The sequence below is a fragment of the Sus scrofa genome, chromosome 4, assembly GCF_054392235.1.
Source record: "Sus scrofa isolate SSC_HxYL_T2T_F1_AM1 chromosome 4, Sscrofa_HxYL_maternal_Yorkshire_Landrace_v2.0, whole genome shotgun sequence".
NCBI classification, from domain to species: Eukaryota; Metazoa; Chordata; class Mammalia; order Artiodactyla; family Suidae; genus Sus; species Sus scrofa.
This window is the reverse complement of record NC_139386.1, coordinates 17,384,253-17,401,678: the sequence shown is the minus strand read 5'-3', so window position 1 is coordinate 17,401,678 and position 17,426 is coordinate 17,384,253.

Below are 17,426 nucleotides of genomic sequence, written 5' to 3'. Positions count from 1 at the left end.
TTTGGCTGGGGAGAGCTGACTGAGAACACTGACATGGTTAGAAAGATGTTTGTATATGAGAATACACAGGGGAATTGGAGTCAAAAGAAACTGGGATCAAATTCTAGCTATGTCACTTATGATCTCTTTCATATTAAAGTTAGAAAATACAATGTGGGGTTAGTAATGCCTACATCATAGGATATATATGGCTAAACAAGATTGAAAATAACATGAGTAGTTTCTATATACTAATGCTTGTAATATGGTCTTAATTTAATAATAGCTGAGGTTCCTCCCCCAAAAAGCATTTATTTTTTTAATAGAAGAAAGAAGACAAAGCGTGTTTGAAATACTAAATGATGTGCAACAACCATGCTGCTGGAAAAAAAGAAAGTAGATTGCTTTGCTCACCAGCATAGTGCCATTGTCATCCGCAATGCCCCTGTTTCTTTCCTTCGACTCCATCTTTACTCAGCTACTTTAAAGAAAAAAAAAATGATCAAGGTGAGGCTAAGGTCTACCTTATTCTAAAGAAGGCTGAAGATCATGCACAAAAATCCAAGCAAGCTGGTGATCATCAGGGAGGAAATGTGTTCAAGCATTTTTTACTTTTATGTACAGACACCCAGGTCACCATCTTGTTCTTGACTTATTGCACTTATTAAAATACTTATTAAAACACTGGTTATAATATTGAATAGAACTGATAAAACTGAATATATTTGTCTGTTCCTGACTTTCAGGGGAAAGCGTTTGGGTTTTTACCATTAAATTTATTTGAATGGTGTGGTTTTCATAAATGTCCTTTATTAGACTAAGGAATATGACTTCTGTTTCTAGATTGATGAGACTTTTTTATTCAGGAATGAATATTGAATTATGATACTTTTTCTATATCTATTGAGATAATCATGTTTTTATCCTATTAACTTGGTTAATTAAATTAATGACGTCAAATATTAAAATCTTAAGCCAATTTTGCATACTGAGACAGAACACATTTGATCATGATGTGTTGTTATTTTTAGAAAGATTTGACTTAGATGAGCAAAACTATTAACAATTTTTGCAAATATTTTCTCCCATTCTGATTATCTTTTCATTTTGTTTATGATTTCCTTTGCAGTGCAAAATCTTCTAAGTGTGATTAGGTCTTATTCATTTGTTTTTGTTTTTATTTCTATTTACCTAATAAAACACTTGTACAATTTATGTCAGAGAAAATTCTGCCTACATTCTCTTCTAGGAGTTTTATGGTATCATGTCTTATGTTTAAATCTTTAAGCCATTTTGAGTTTATTTTTGCATATGATATGAGGGATGTGTTCTAATTCTATTGATTTACATGCAGCTGTCCTATTTTCCCCGTATTGCTTCCTGAAGATACTGACTTTTTCCCATTTTATATATTTGTGTCTATTTTGTCACAGATTAATTGGCTATAGGTGACTGGGTCTTTTTTTCTGGGCTCTCTATTCTGTTCCATTGATCTATATGTCTGTTTTTGTACCAGTACCAGGCTGTTTTGATTACTGTAGCTTTCTAGTATTGTTTGAAGTCTGAGAGAGTTATGCCTCCTGCCTTGTTTTGTCCTCCCCCACCCCCAGGATTGCTTTGGCAATTCTGAGTCTTTTATGGCTCCATATAACTTTTTGATTATTTGTTTTAGTTCTGTGAAAAATGTCATGGGTAATTTGATAGGGATTGCATTGGATTTGTAGATTCTTTGGGGGGTGTGGCCATTTCAACAATATTAATTCTTCCAATTCAAGAGCATGGGATATCTTTCCATTTATTCGAATCCTCTTTAATTTACTTTATTAATGTTTTATTCTCAGTGTATAAGTTTTTCACCTCCTTGGTCAGGTTTATTCCTAAGTTTTTTTTGGGTTTTTTTTTTTGGTGATTTTAAATGGCATTTTTTTAACATTCCTTTTCTGATATTTCATTGTGAGTATACAAAAATGCAACCTATTTCTGAATGTTAGTGTCGTATCCTGCTACTTTGCTGAATGTGTTTATCAAACAATGAAACCAACAAGGACTTAATCTCAAAAATATACAAAAAACTCATGCAACTCAACAACAACAACAACAACAACAAAACAAACAAATCTATTTGGAAAATGGGCAGAGTATGCCTAAATAGACTTTTCTCCAAAGGAGACATATGGATGGCCAGTAGGCACATGAAAAAATGCTCAACATCACTAATTACTAGAGAAATGTAAATCAAAACTACAATGAGGTACCATCTCAGATTGGTTAGAATGACCATCATTAATAAGTTTACAAATAACAAATCCTGGAGAGGGTGTGGAGAAAAGGGAACCCTCCAACACTGTTGGTGGGGATATAAATTCATACAACCACTATGGAAAACAGTATGGAGGTTCTTCAGAAAACTAAATATAGGACTATCGTATGATCCATCAATTCCATTCCTGGACATATATTCAGAAAAAAAACTTTCATTCAAAAAATACAGGCACCCCTATGTTAATTGAAACCCTATGAACAATAACCAAGACATGGAAGCAACCTAAATGTCCACCAACAGATGAATGGATAAAGAAGATGTGGTACATATACACAATACAATACTACTCAGCCATAAAAAAGAATGAGATAATTCCATTTGCAGTAACATGAATGCAACTAGAGATTCTCATACTATGTGAAATAAGTCAGAAAGAGAAAGACAAATACCATATGATATCACTTATATATGGAATCTAAAATAAGGCACAAATGAACCTATGTACAAAACAGAAATGGACTCACAGACATAGAGAACAGACTTCTGGTTGCCAAGGGAGAGGGATGGACTGGGAGTTTGGGGTTAATAGATGCAAACTGCTACACTTAGAAAGGATGGACAACAAAGTCCTACTGTATGGAACAGGAAACTATCTCCTGGGATAGACCATGATGGAAAATAATATAAAAAATAATGTATTTATGTATGTATGACTGAGTCACTTTGCTATACAGCAGAAATTGGCACAACATTGTAAATATACTATATTTCATTAAAAGAAGAAATTTTGGATATATGTTCATAAGAAAAGTAATTTCTTTTTCTGGCTTTGGTATTTGAAGAACTTTATCCTCATAGAATGATTTAGGTGTTTTCTCTTTTCAAATTTCTGGAAGGGGTTTTAAAGGACTGTGCTTTTTCTTTCTCAAATACTTGGTATAATTCACTACTAAAACATCATGACCTAGTTTTTCTTTGTGGGGAAGTTTTTCACTATGATTTGATTTTTAAAATAAGTTTAGTGCTATACAGCTTATTTATATCTTCTTTCATGAGTGTTGGTATTTATTGTCTTTCAAAAAATTTTCATTTTGGGAGTTCCCATTGTGGCTCGGCAGAAAAGAATCTGACTAATATCCACAAGGATGTGGGTTTGATCCCTGGCCTCTCTCAGTGGATTGGGGATCTGGCACTGCCATGAGTGAGCCGTGGTGTAGATCACAGAGGTGGCTCGGATCCCATGTTGCTGTGTCTGTGGTGTAGAGCCGGCATCTGTAGCTCCGATTTGACCCTACCCTGGGAACTTCCATATGCTTGTGGCCCTAAAAAGCAAAAAAAAAAAAAAAAAAAGAATTTTCATTTTACTTAAGTAGTTGAATTTAATATGTATAGTTGTACATAATATTCTAGCAATAATTTTTATATACACAGCATCCTGTCCTTCATCATGATATTGATAATATATGCCTTCTCCCTTGTGTGTAATTTGTCTGCTTAGAGATTTATTAAATTCATTTGTATCCTCCAAGAACCAGTTTTTTATTTGACTTTTGATCATTTTTCTATATTTTGCTATTATTCTGTTTTCTATGTCATCAATTTCCACTGTGATTTTTATTATTTCCTTTATTGCTTGATTTACATTTTACTTGCTCTTCATTATCATTTCTTAAGATAGAAACTAAGGTCATTGAATTGGATAAGTTTTTGTTTAACAATAGATATTTAAAGCTATAAATGTATTTCTAGGAATTCCCGTAGTAGCACAGTGGAAAAGAATCCAACTAGGAACCATGAGATTGCAGGTTCAATCCCTGGCCTCACTCAGTGGGTTAAGGATCCGGGGTTGCCATGAGCTGTGGAGTAGGTCACAGAGGTGGCTCGGATCCTGCGTTGCTGTTGTTGTGGCCTAGGCTGGTGGCTACAGCTCCTATAGGACCCCTAACCTGGGAACCTCCACGTGCCGTGGGTATGGCCCTGAAAAGACAAAAAAGCCAAAAAGAAAAAATGTACTTCTAATTCTTCTTTAGATATGTGTTGCTTATTTTGGTTCTTTGGGTGTTCATTTTTATTCAGTTTAAAGTACTGAATTTTAAAAATTTACCTTTTGATCTTTTTTCAGCCTACAGGTTATCATTTAAAAGCACATGATTTAATTTCTAATATTTGAGAATTTTTCAGATACTTTTTGTATCTGATTTCTGATTTAATTCCCTGTGATAAAATAACATACTGTTTCATTATTTGAATTCTTTTACTTTTTTATGTCCAGAATATAGCACATCTTGGTAAATGTTCTGTGTGCACATGAAAATAAATTTTATTGTACTATTGTTGTACAAAGTAGTACATAAATACCAATCAAGTTGATTGATAACATTGTTCTATTCTATACATCTTCCTGATACTCTGTGTACTGTTTTTTCTCTATTAATGAGGAAGTAATCTTGAAATCTGTGACTGTAAGAGTGGATTTGTCTACATCTTGAATTTCTACTAGTTTTGCTTCATGCGTTTGGAATTCCTGCTATTTAGAGCATAAACATTTAGGATTTTTATGTCTTCTTGATAAATTGTTCCCTTTATCATTACATAATTGCCCCCTTTAATCCATAGTAGGATCTTTTGCTTTGAAATCTGTTTTGGTTGATACTAATTAAACCACTCTGCTTTCTTTGATTAATGTTAACATATTGTGCTACATCTTTTTATTTTAACCTATTTTTGTCCTTATATGTAGAGTTGTTTTATTGTCAGTAGTATATAATTGAGTTTTACATTTAATGCAAATATTTCTTTACTGTCTTCTCCTTTGCATTGTTTCTGAGGACAATCAGCTGTTCTCTCTTTTTTTCCTTTCGTATGTAATGTGTCTTTTGTCAGTTTGGCCCCTTTAAAATTTATCTCACTGACTTTAAGTGCTTTAATTATAATGAGCAGTGTTATCATTTTTTTTTCATGTTTGTTGTACTTGGTGTTCACTGAACTTCTTAGATGTGTGGAGTTTTTATTTTCAGCAAATTTGGAATGTTTCCAGCCATTATTTCTGTATGTCTTCTGTTCTCTCATTTGAGGACTCCAATTACTCATATATTGCACCTCTTGAAGTTTCCTACATTGATCCACTCTTTTCAGTCTTTTTTCCCCATGTATTTCACTTTGTATAGTTTTTATTTTTATGCCTTTAAGTTCACTAATCTCTTCTTCTGAAGTAACAAATATGCCATTAAGCTCATCTAGTGTATTTTTCACTGCAGATTTTGTAGGTTTAATCTACAGAAGTTCAGGAGTTCCCATCATGGCGCAGTGGTTAACAACCCGACTAGAAACCATGAGGTTGTGGGTTTGATCCCTGGCCTTGCTCAGTGGGTTAAGGATCCGGCATTGCCGTGAGCTGTGGTGTAGGTTGCAGACATGGCTCAGATCCCGTGTTGCTGTGGCTCTGGTGTAGGCCAGTGGCTACAGCTCTGATTCGACCCCTAGCCTGGGAACCTCCATATGCCGTGGGAGAGGCCCAAGAAATAGCAAAAAGACAAAAAAAAAAAAAAAAAGTCTACAGAAGTTCAGTTTGTGCATTTTTATATATTTTATGTCTCTATTTTATATTGTAAATATTTCATCTGACTTCCTGAATGTATGGAAAACAATTATAATGTCTGTTTTAATTTCCTCTCTACCAATTTTATTCTGTGTTCATGCTGAATCAGTTTTCATTGTTTTGACTTTCCCTTCAGTATAGATTGTATTTTCCTGATGCTTTTGCAAAATTTTAATTTTTCACTGGATGAGACACATTGTGAATTTTACTTCATTTTTTTAAGTACTGGATATTTTACCTTTTCATAAGTATTCTGAAGCTTTGTGCTGAGATGTGATTGTTATGAAAATAATTTGTTCCTTTGAGCCTTCTTTTAAGGCTTCTTTGGCTGGGACAGAGCAGTCTTTAATATACAGTTAATTTCTCCACTATTGAGGCATAACCAATATGAGTATAGTACCCAATGCCCAGTGTATTGAGGTTTTCCACTCTGACTGTTAGGGACAGACACTGGTAATGATTTTATGTGAGCTCTGGGTATTGTTTCAGTAACTCTTTGTTTAGCCTTGGATACTTTTCTCACTTGTATGTTCTAATCAGAATTCAGCTAAGCACTCAAAGGGGATAATTAACCAATATCTAAAATTCCTTGTTAAGCTCTTTCCTCTCTAGTACTCTGCCCTGTGAACTCCTGCCATCTGGTCTTTCTTAGACTTCTTGCTTCATCTCATCAACTCAAGGAGACAACAAGTCTGTCTGGGCTTGTCCTTCCTGCAGTACAGTCTAGAAACTACAGGCAATAATCTGAGACAATCATAAGATTCACATTTTCTTCCATCTTTCACTTATCATTGTCCTTCATGATGTGATGTTCAACATACTGAAAGGTATAATTTCACATATTTTTACCAGTTTTCTATTTTTTTTTAACCTAGTGTTATTGTAAATTATGCCCCTTTTATTCCATTTGCCAAAAAGTGAAAGTCATAAACCAGATTCAGTTTTCAGTTCCAGGTCTATCCTTTACTTACTTTGAAATGTTACCAAGTATACTAGATGCTTTAGCAGTACAAATGCAGGTGAAATATCTACTTTACTTTTAAATCTTTTTTGAAAAATCAGATGTAACATCAGTGTGAGTAGCTAAAACCAATCAGCAGGCAAATAATAATACTGTACTCTGCAATAATTCGATATATTTTATTTTTTCCTAACTTCTTTAGAAAATTTAACCTCCTAGGAAAAATCATTTGAAAACTTTGAAAAATTTGTACTATACAGATGGTTTAATTTAAAACTAGATTTTAAATCTATAGTTATTTTGGATTTTTTGTCTTCTATTCCTTTCCTAAGGGAAAATCAGTGTAGCCTACAGTGTCAAGTAAGGACAAAGCAAACTCTTTTTGCTGGCTGAGTCAAGAGTTACGTTTCCTGTAGTTACTCCCCCCCTCCTTTTTTTTTTTTTTTTTTTTTTTTTTTTTTAATCATTTTGTCTTTTTGACTTTTCTAGGGCCGTACGCATGGCACATGGAGGTCCCCAGGCTAGAGGTCTATCGGAGTTATAGCTGTCAGCCTATACCAGAGCCACAGCAACATGGTATCTGAGCCGCGTCTGTGACTTACACCACAGCTCACAGCAATGCCAGATCCTTAAGCCACTGAGCGAGGCCAGGGATCAAACCCACAACTTTATGGTTCCTAGTCGGATTTGTTAACCACTGAGCCAGGACGGGAACTCCCAGTTGCAAACATTTTAAAATTAACAAACATAAAGATAATTATAAAAAGAAACCTGGAATATTTTGAAATTTTACAAAGAAATAGATCCTGCTACTTCACTACTTAATTCATCCTAATACTTCCTATTGAACTCTGAACTCAAATTTCATGACTCGTGTAACGCAACCCATTAGTTAAATTAAAATGTGATGTTTCCATAAGTTACAACATTCTCCATGATCTTATTCTTCTTCCCTTGCCATTTAGGCCTTGTTTCTTGTGCCTACAAAGTTATCTCCCACAACAGAGACTTCACACAAGTCATTTCTTCTGCTGGAATATTTTTTCCACGATTATTAAGTGGCTGGCTGCTTCTCACCATTCAAGTTTCAACTCCAATGGACTTCTCTAGGAAGTCTTTCTTGGCTTTGCTAGTTAAACTTGTTAGCATACCCACTGTAGTAGTCAGAATTCTAAGATGACCCACAATTACCCATATTCATGTATAATCTACTCTCTTTGAGTGTGGATAAGACCTGTGACTACTTTGGAATATCACTGTCAAGATGTATGCCACATTATTTGACACAAGAGAGTATGAAGATATAATTAAGGTCCCTAATAAGTTCACTATAAATTAATCCAAAGTGTGATTAGATTAACTTGGGTGGCCTTGACATAATCAAGCAAGCCCTTTGAAAGCAGAGATATTCTTCTGTTTATATGGAAGAAGCAAACAATCATTTTGTGAGAGAGTCAACAGAGGGAGTCATATGGCATAGACCTGAGGGTGGCCTCAAATGCTGAGACTGCCTCTGGCCAACAGCCAGTAAGAAAACAAGGATCTTAGTCCTACATTGCAAGGAACTGAATTCTGCCATCAACGTGAATTTGCTTGGAAGAGTACCCTGAGTTCCACATGAGATTAACTCCAGTTAACATCTTGATTTCAGCTTGATGAGACCTTGAGCAGATGGCCCAGTTAACTCATGCCCAGATTCCTGCTCTAGGAAAACTATTGGTTGATATGTTGTGCTGCTTTAAATTGCTAAATTTCTGGCAATTTGTTATGCAGAAATGGAAAACAAATATACCCAAAGCCACTCTCTATCACACTGCATTATTTTATTTTCTTCATAGTTTAAAACTTTGAAGTTATATTATATATTTTCTTGTTTGTTTCAGTATTTACCCCCAGAATACACCATCTACCAGAAGAGCAATTTTCATTGTCATTTTGCCAGGTTGATTCTTGCTGTTCTGGCTATTTGAGAGGTAGATTGGAGAGAATTATAAATCTGTTTCTGTTTTTCTGTTTAAAAAAAGAGAAGCTAATATATACTGTATAATATTGAGGTTTTTCTCAGTGGGACCCAATAATCCTTCTTTGGTATTCTTCAATTTACTAAATAATTAAATATGAGGGAAAGAATAAAAATTCTTCAAAATAAGAGAAGCAATCAAGCCAAAATTTCACATAAATCAGAGACATGAAGCTCTGCTATTTTTCAAATAATACAATTGTTTATGGAAGCCATGCAACATTTCAGTGCAGAATTTTATTTTACATAATGAATATACATAAATATATTATTTTTTTGGATTTTACCCTCTGTGGTTATTGTGACCACATGTGGTAATGGTGCCAGAACATTCCTCTCTTGTGTGTTTCATGCCCAAAGTGATCCTCATACTCAGGGTTTCCAGCAGATCTGTCTCTTTGGTGAATTCTAGCTGTTGTTACCCTGAAAAGGTAATCAACAACCGCCTGCGCCAAAAAGGAGGAGAAAGAGCTACAGGATTGTCCTTAGTCCTCCTACAGGGACAATTTAACTCCTCCACTTTTCCTGAACTTGCAATCAAAAAATATACTGATTATTTGCTCTTAAATCACCATACTTTCATGTAATATATTCCCTTGGGTAAAAATTCCTCAAGTTTAGAACTTTATGGCCCATTGTGATTATGTCCAAAATGTTAAAAAAACAAAGAAATTTTGCATTTGTCATCACCTTGAATCAAATGTATTGCAGTATCCAATGTGAATGCTTCCTGAGTGTCTAATGCTTATGGCTGTTAGCAACTGCAAACTGGTGAAATAAGAAATATGTCACAAATATTCAGATGACAGGACTTCAAAACGTTATAAAATTAATTGGACAAACATGTTTTTCCTCATCTGGTCAATCAGCTTGGTGAAAGCCCTAAATCCCAACTCTCCATTTAAACCAGTTTCGATAATATTATCAGAATCTATTCCAACATTTCAATATGGCAATCACCTTCAAATACACTTGTAGAAGATTATTACTTTTTCCTATGAGTTAAAGGGTTCTAGAAATTACATATTCAAAGTAAGTATATTTCCCATTGTTCCTCATGGGGATCTAAAATTTTGCTGTTGAATTAAAAAACAATTGTGCTCAAGATGTACTGTTTACAAAGTGATGGAAGTAATATACAAAATTCCTCATCTATTTGTACGTTGTTCCCTGAAACACAAACCTGGTTTAACATGCTAGATAGAAGAGCATATTGGGAAGGGAACAATCAGGTAGTCAGGTTTAAATTTTGCATCATTTCTTATTAGAACAGTCATGAAAACTTCTGGACCAGAGAATCCTCAAATGTCAAAACTGAAACAATGACACTTCCCTTACTAGATTATCATGAGTATATTAGATAATTTTAAAAAATCAAAACAAAACATGATTATTAATAGCTATTATTGTGATTATAGGTGACTTGCTAAGGCATTGTTGAGTGTTCTCTAGAGACAGTTCACTACAGATACATGGAGATGGAATGGATTTGTTTTATGTGTCTTCGAGGACAAAGTAAGAACCAAGTAAGAAAACCATAGGGAGAGACAAAGTTTGCTTCATTCTAAAGAAAAGAAAAAATAGTTATTAATCATTTTAGTATTGTTGGTGCTATTATTTATTGACCGACTACTTCTGATAGGCAAGTTATTGTGCTAATTGCTTTCATATATTACCTCATTAAATCTTCACAACCCAATATTATTACAATTTTATGGAGAATCATAAAGAGTAAGTTCACAAAGAGCTTTGGAGCTATGATCTGATCTCAAGTACGCTGGATTACAGGAAGGGGTTGATTGGAAACAAAAAGATTGCCAGGTATTTATCCAGCAAAGACAGGTTTATTTAGGATCAGCAGAGAATTGCAGCTTGTGGTCTGCAGCTGTGGTGAGACATGTGCAAGTCCCCCATACAACAAAAAAAGGAGAATGTTTCTGTAGAGAGGAAAAGGAAGTTGAAAGGGCTGTGGTAAGCAAAGAGCTGTGGCTTTTCATTGGCTGAGTCCTTGCAAAGAAAGAAGTCTTTCTTCTTCCTGTTGGGTTTTGCTATGTTCACAGGGCATTGAGAGCTCCCCCTCTGGTCTCCCAACTCTATTTAATTGAAGTTTCTTTTTATTAATTTTTTAAAGAGGATAACAATAAGATCTGTAGGACAGCTGACTTGTAAGTACAGGGAAACTCTCAAACAGACTTTGTATAACCTTGTAAGATTGCAGATTTATTAAAGTAAAGAATCAGGACTCAATGCCATAGAGGTCTTATCTAATACCATGGCATTTATTTCACATGAACATTTAGAGAGTTTGGGGGAAATCAGCCTAGTCACATAGTAGTAAAATTTGGGAGTGTTTTGTGATGTAATTTATAAGAAATTTATATTTGGTTTTGTCCCCTTTTCTGGCACAAAGCTCCTAAGAACACTTGGAATTTCTTGTGATAAGAGCAATAAAGTTGTCTTTTGTTATGTTAATGAGGCAGCGTTGGAAAAGCTTAAGGAAGAGAGCTGGCTGCCATTGGATCTGATCCTGTGATTAGAGGGTTGGAACTTTCAGTCACACCCCTCTGACCTTTAGGGAGGAGAGAAAGGCTAGAGATTGAATCAATCCCCAATGGTCAATGATGCAATCAATATGACTATGTAATGAAGCCTCTACAGAAACCTGAAAGGATGAGATTTAGAGTTTCCTGGTTGCTGAATACATGGAGCTATGGGAGAGTAGTGTACTCAGAGAGCTGCACCACGCCCATGCATCTCCATTCCAGATTTATATCCTTTTACAATAATTCTATACTCCAGGAAGAAAAATGTGTCTGAGTCTTATGAGCTGCTCTAGCAAACTAATTGAACCTAATGAAGGGGTTGTGGAAACCTCTAATTTATAGCCAGTTGGGTAGAAGTACAGGTAGCAACTTGGGCTTGAGACTGACGTTTGAATTGTGTGGGTGTGGGAGGAGAGGGAAGTCTTGTAGGACGGAACCCTTAGCCTGTGGAACCTGATGCTGCTTCCAGATTGAGAGTGAAACTGAGCAAGGCCCTGGGTACAAAAGCCTTTCTGTGTCTATTTCTTATTTTTAGAATATGGGCCTCATTCAGCCTTCCCTGAGTTTAATGGGGCCAAGTTCAGACAGTTGCTGCTTGGGGCCAAGTTCAGACAGTTGTAAAGATAAGGGAGGAGCAGCCAAGCAGCAATAGTACAGTCTTGGGGCAGGACCCTGGTTCCTCCTCAGTGGATACACATAATGACAGAGGCATCTTGTACACCTAAGGGAAAAGTTATATTCCTTATGCTTCTTTTAGAAATAAATACTTTAAAACTGAATAACTTGGAATCCTTCCTTGTGCTTCTCCCTTTTGATTGTACTGTAAACACAATCACCTGTAAGCTAAAGATTTGATACCCTGAGCACAATTGCTTGTGGGTTAAAGATGCTTAGCCCATGATATTTTTCAGGAACTTTCCTAGTTTGTTCCAATCTCTGATCAATATGCCCTTTTTCCAAGAATTGTTATTCTAGGAAAAGTCAAAAGGCAATAACCCAGAAGACCTTCTAACACCATCTTTGATAACTAAGATTCCCCAATAGAAAGAATGCATGTTTGCCTAACCTTCACTCTTATCTGAAACCCTATTTTCTCCTTTTGACTATAAAACTCCCCACAATCATTCCCCAAAGAAGGGCACAGTCTAAGGCATTAGCCTGTTGTGGCCTCCTTTGCCTGGCAAATTAATAAGAGCAATTTTTTTTCTTCTTTACCCAAAACACTGTCTCTGCCTTTCTATTCAGCACCGGTGGACAGAGGCCAAGTTTTGGCAGCAATAGTGTCAGAATTGGGTTGAATTCTTTGGCATCCCAGAATTGTTTATTGGAGGCATGAGGGAAGCCACCACGACCATGACATCAGAAGTAGGTCTCAGAACATCTAAAGAATTTGCAAAAATAACTGAAGACAATGAGAGAAGAGCATAGCTGTGGATCAGAAGATGACCATAAACTGCAGAAAAGAGTTATAAGTACATATTTAATAGCATTTAAAGCATCCCGTGAGAAGATTAATTTTAAAATGAATTAGAAAGGTATAAATTACTTTACCAGAGTTGTACTCATGGTCTCTAATAGAGTCAATTAAAGATATAAACAGTGTATAGAAGATAATTTTTAAAACATGTCATGTAGCATGAGATCTAGAGTTATCCATGTTTTGTTAGCTATGGTAGGCTGTATCTATTTTGCTCATCTTTGTGAACTCAGACAATCCATTTCACTTACTATAAATGTTTTATTTCCCATGTTAATTTTTAAAATTTTTATTGCTCTCATAATTACTAAGCATTTATTGGTTTCATTACTAGGAACTGTTGCAGTTGTATGTGACTTTAGGATGTGAGAACAGGACATAAAAGGAGATATTTTGGCAAAATGTGTTTTAGTTTAGTGGTCAGATATCGATAATGACCAAACAGTCCTCTTATAGTTTACATCTGATATTTAATGAAAAGGAATTTAACATGCATTGTTCTCCAGTGCAACAGTCTTTTGCCTGACTGGGAAAACTTACAGTCATGAACTTTTAGATTTTAAATCTGAAAGACACTTAAGGAAATATTTTTGGTGCCCCATCATTTTATAGGTGAAGAGACTAAGGTCTCATATTTATAGACAGTGTTTATTATCCAAGTTACCAGATAGACTATATAGCGTGATGTGTACTTATGGATAAATAGCCAAAGATAATAATCTGGAATATGATATGCAACATGTTAGTTGACCCCAAAGCTATCATCAGAAACATTCTTCCTCACTCCTCTCTTTTTTTTTTTTTTTTTTTTTTTTTTTTGTCTTTTTGCCCTTTCTAGGGCCACTCCCATGGCATATAGAGGTTCCTAGGCTAGGGGTCCAATCCGAACTGTAGCTGCCAGCCTGCGCCAGAGCCACAGCAACGTGGAATCTGAGCCATGTCTGCAACCCACACCACAGCTCACAGCAACGCCAGATCCTTAACCCACTGAGCAAGGCCAGGGATTGAACCCACAACCTCATGGTTCCTAGTCGGATGCGTTAACCACTGCGCCACAACGGGAACTCCACTCACTCCTCTCTTGCATACTTTCAACAAAAAGCAATTAAAAAAAAAACCTTTTACGTAAGATTTCTGTTTAATTGGCATTCCTTAGAGAGGTCCCTGAAGCTTCAGGCTTTGTCTAATACCTACCCCTTTACATGGTCAGTGGAATGGAATACATATAGAACTTCCTTGATGTCAGGTTTCACACATTAATTTAAAAAATTATTGTGGAAAGAACACTTAAATTTACATCTTCTCTCTTAGCAAATATTTTATATATTTATTTATTTATTTAAATTTTCCCGCTATGCAGCATGGGGACCAAGTTATACATACAGGTATACATACTTTCTCTTAGCATATATTTAGACATACAATATATTATTGTTTACTGGAAGATCTCTAGAGCTTATTTATTTTGCTTGACTGAAACTTTATGCCCATTGATTACAATTTTACCTTCTTATGCATCATTTTCACATTAATGTCTGTATCTCCACTAGACCATATGCTCCAATAGAGCAAGAGCACTGCCAGATGTTTCTTACATTGAATTTCCAGTCTTGAACATAAATATTGTTTCATTGTAGGTGCTCAACAAATATTTATTGATTTAACAACACATAATCAAAATGCAATCATATGTCATTTTGAAAATATCCTAAAAATCCTTGAATTTCTGGAATGATTTTTCTGACTACCTTTGTTACTCTGGTGGTCTTTAGCCTCCAGCTTATTCCTAATCATAAATATTTCTTTTTTTTTTTTTTCTTTTTTTTGCTATTTCTTGGGCCGCTCCCGCGGCATATGGAGGTTCCCAGGCTAGGGGTCTAATCGGAGCTGTAGTCTCTGGCCTACACCAGAGCCACAGCAACTCGGGATCCGAGCCGCGTCTGCAACCTACACCACAGCTCACGGCAACGCCGGATCGTTAACCCACCGAGCAAGCGCAGGGACCGAACCCGCAACCTCATGGTTCCTAGTCGGATTCGTTAACCACTGCGCCACGACGGGAACTCCCTAATCATAAATATTTCTGAAAAAAAAAATCTGAGATACCTTTTCTGTCTGTATTGTTGAGCAACTGCTTGTATGTGTGGAGGGGGAGCATATGGATGTGTGTGTGTGTTGAGAGAGAGATAGAGAAAGAAGGAAGAAAAGAGAGAGAGAGGGAAGGAGAGAGAAAAGCATTAGGAAGCAGGGATTAACTTTTAGCCAAAAAAAAAAAAAAATTCAATAGAGAAAATGAATTATCATTTACAGTAAAACACTAAAATTAAAGACATTACAACTTAATGTATAGGGAGCATGTGGATAATAGTCATTTTAGCCTCACATAAGAACCTATATTATATACGAAAGAAGAAGTGATAATACATATTTTCCCCATTAACTGAAAGTACAGTTTTCGTACGAAACCTTTCCTAAACCAAAATGATGTAAAGCAAATAAGCTTTCCTGTTGCCTCCGGAAACATGTTGCTTACGAATGCACAAAGTAAACTGAGATAATGCACAAATGCCCACAGACACAGCTCAGAGTTATGGCAGCTTGATGATGAGATGCTGAGTGGGTTTTCCTGGGGAAGGATCTTGGCGATGCCTCCCTCACTCCATGGGACATATGCTGCCTCTGTAGCAGCTCCCTGAAAAAACAAGTGTTAAACACTATTTTTCCTTTATTTATTTATTTATTTATTTTTTTTGTGAAAGTGAAAAATTCCCTTTGGATTCCTTTCAGTTAGCAAAAATAGGTGCTAACCTAGATATTTCATAAAAGTGAAGTGGTATAAAGCAAACTTACAGAAACTGGAGGATAACTCTAACGGCTTTTTCAAATATAAAATAACATAATATAATATAAAGTAACAACTACAGTACTTTTGGAAATTTACTCAGAGATGCATGTGCATTTTCTCATTCAAGTCTCTATTATTAATTCAATAATATAATAAAGTGAGGGTAATAGTAACTCATGCAGCACTTGCTATCTAGCCACTTGTGCCAAAATATTTATTTATTAACTTTTTTAATCTTCATGCAAATCTTACAATATAGGTATAATTCTTTTCCCTTACCCTGAAGTAGGAATCGAATCTTAGGTAGACTTAGTTAAGGTCACAAAACGACTTGGCTGTTTACCTAAATGTCCTTTTGCCTCCTTCCCACCTCCTGTGGAAAATATGCAATGACAACGATGGAACCAGCCTCTGCGACTCAGAGCCATTGCACAGGCCTGGGTCCTTGGATAACTCTGTAGAGTGGAAACATTTACCCTCTTTGGACCAACGACTTAATTTTGGGCTGTTACATCTAGAGGAAATAATTTTTTATCTTATTTAATCCACTATAATTAGCAATGAATTTATGACAGGATGTTACCTGTGCTCTAGCCGAAAACAAAAACAAAAAACAAAAAACCATGGCTTCTACCAAGTATTTTAGGGAAGGCTAAAACGTTCTTGAATAAAACAGAACTAAAGTTTCAGCTAAAAGAAAATCCTCATAAGCAACATCATAGACTTGTCACTACAGCAAAATCAGGGCTTATCATTTCTATAAGAAAGTGGTATATAATCAATTGAATATAACGTGTCTCAAAATCTCAGTGTTGCAGGCTCACATATCTACTTTTGCTACCATCACACAAAGAAGAGATACATCTGTCAAGACTGAGTAAAATGGGCCAAGATCATGAGACTGATGTACAAAAACAATGTCAGTTTTTGAATTTACAGTGAGAAGTCACTGTCACAAAATCAGAGATACTCAGGTTCTTATAACCAGTTTATTTTCCTCATGTACTCAAGATAAACAGGATGCCAAATTGTAATCAGAATATACTGCACAGTTTTATGAGAACTGGGTATACTTAAGGGCTATATAATGAGCTCCTTGAGTCCTTGTAGTTAGCTGTACGTGGGAAGCCAAATCTTAATCAGAAGTTTCTTCATGCACGTGGAATCAGATGTAAGGAGTTTGATGATTCCGATGTCACATGATGCATCTCACAATGTGATTCCCTTGGCCATAGAAGCCGATATGCTACTGCATAACATTAGTTAGATAAAATCATTGTCACAAAGGTAAGCCATCTGCTTTTCCAGATTTGGAATGGCTTAATCATGAGAATAAGAAAAACTCAAAGTGAAAAAATAAAGACTGATGATTTCCTTTCATTTCTACACTGTTTCCACTTCCTGTTTTTGCCTCCTTTTCCTTTGATTCCTCTTCTGATCTACTTATTCTATTTTTAGCTATTACTGTTACTTTGAACTGATGTGCCATACTTTTGTTCCAGTCGAATTAGTTGATTTTCTCTTTAGTTATGAAAAGATAATCAGGTTTCAATAACTTCTGCATATTGAGGTTCCATTAATAGAGCTCCCAGGTATAAAATAAAATTAAAAAAACCTAATCCAATCATCTGTCATGGACATTTGGGTTGTTTCCATGTCTTGGCTATTGTGAATAGTGCTGCAATGAACACATGGGTGCATATGTCTTTTTCAAGGAAAGTTTTGTCCAGATATATGCCC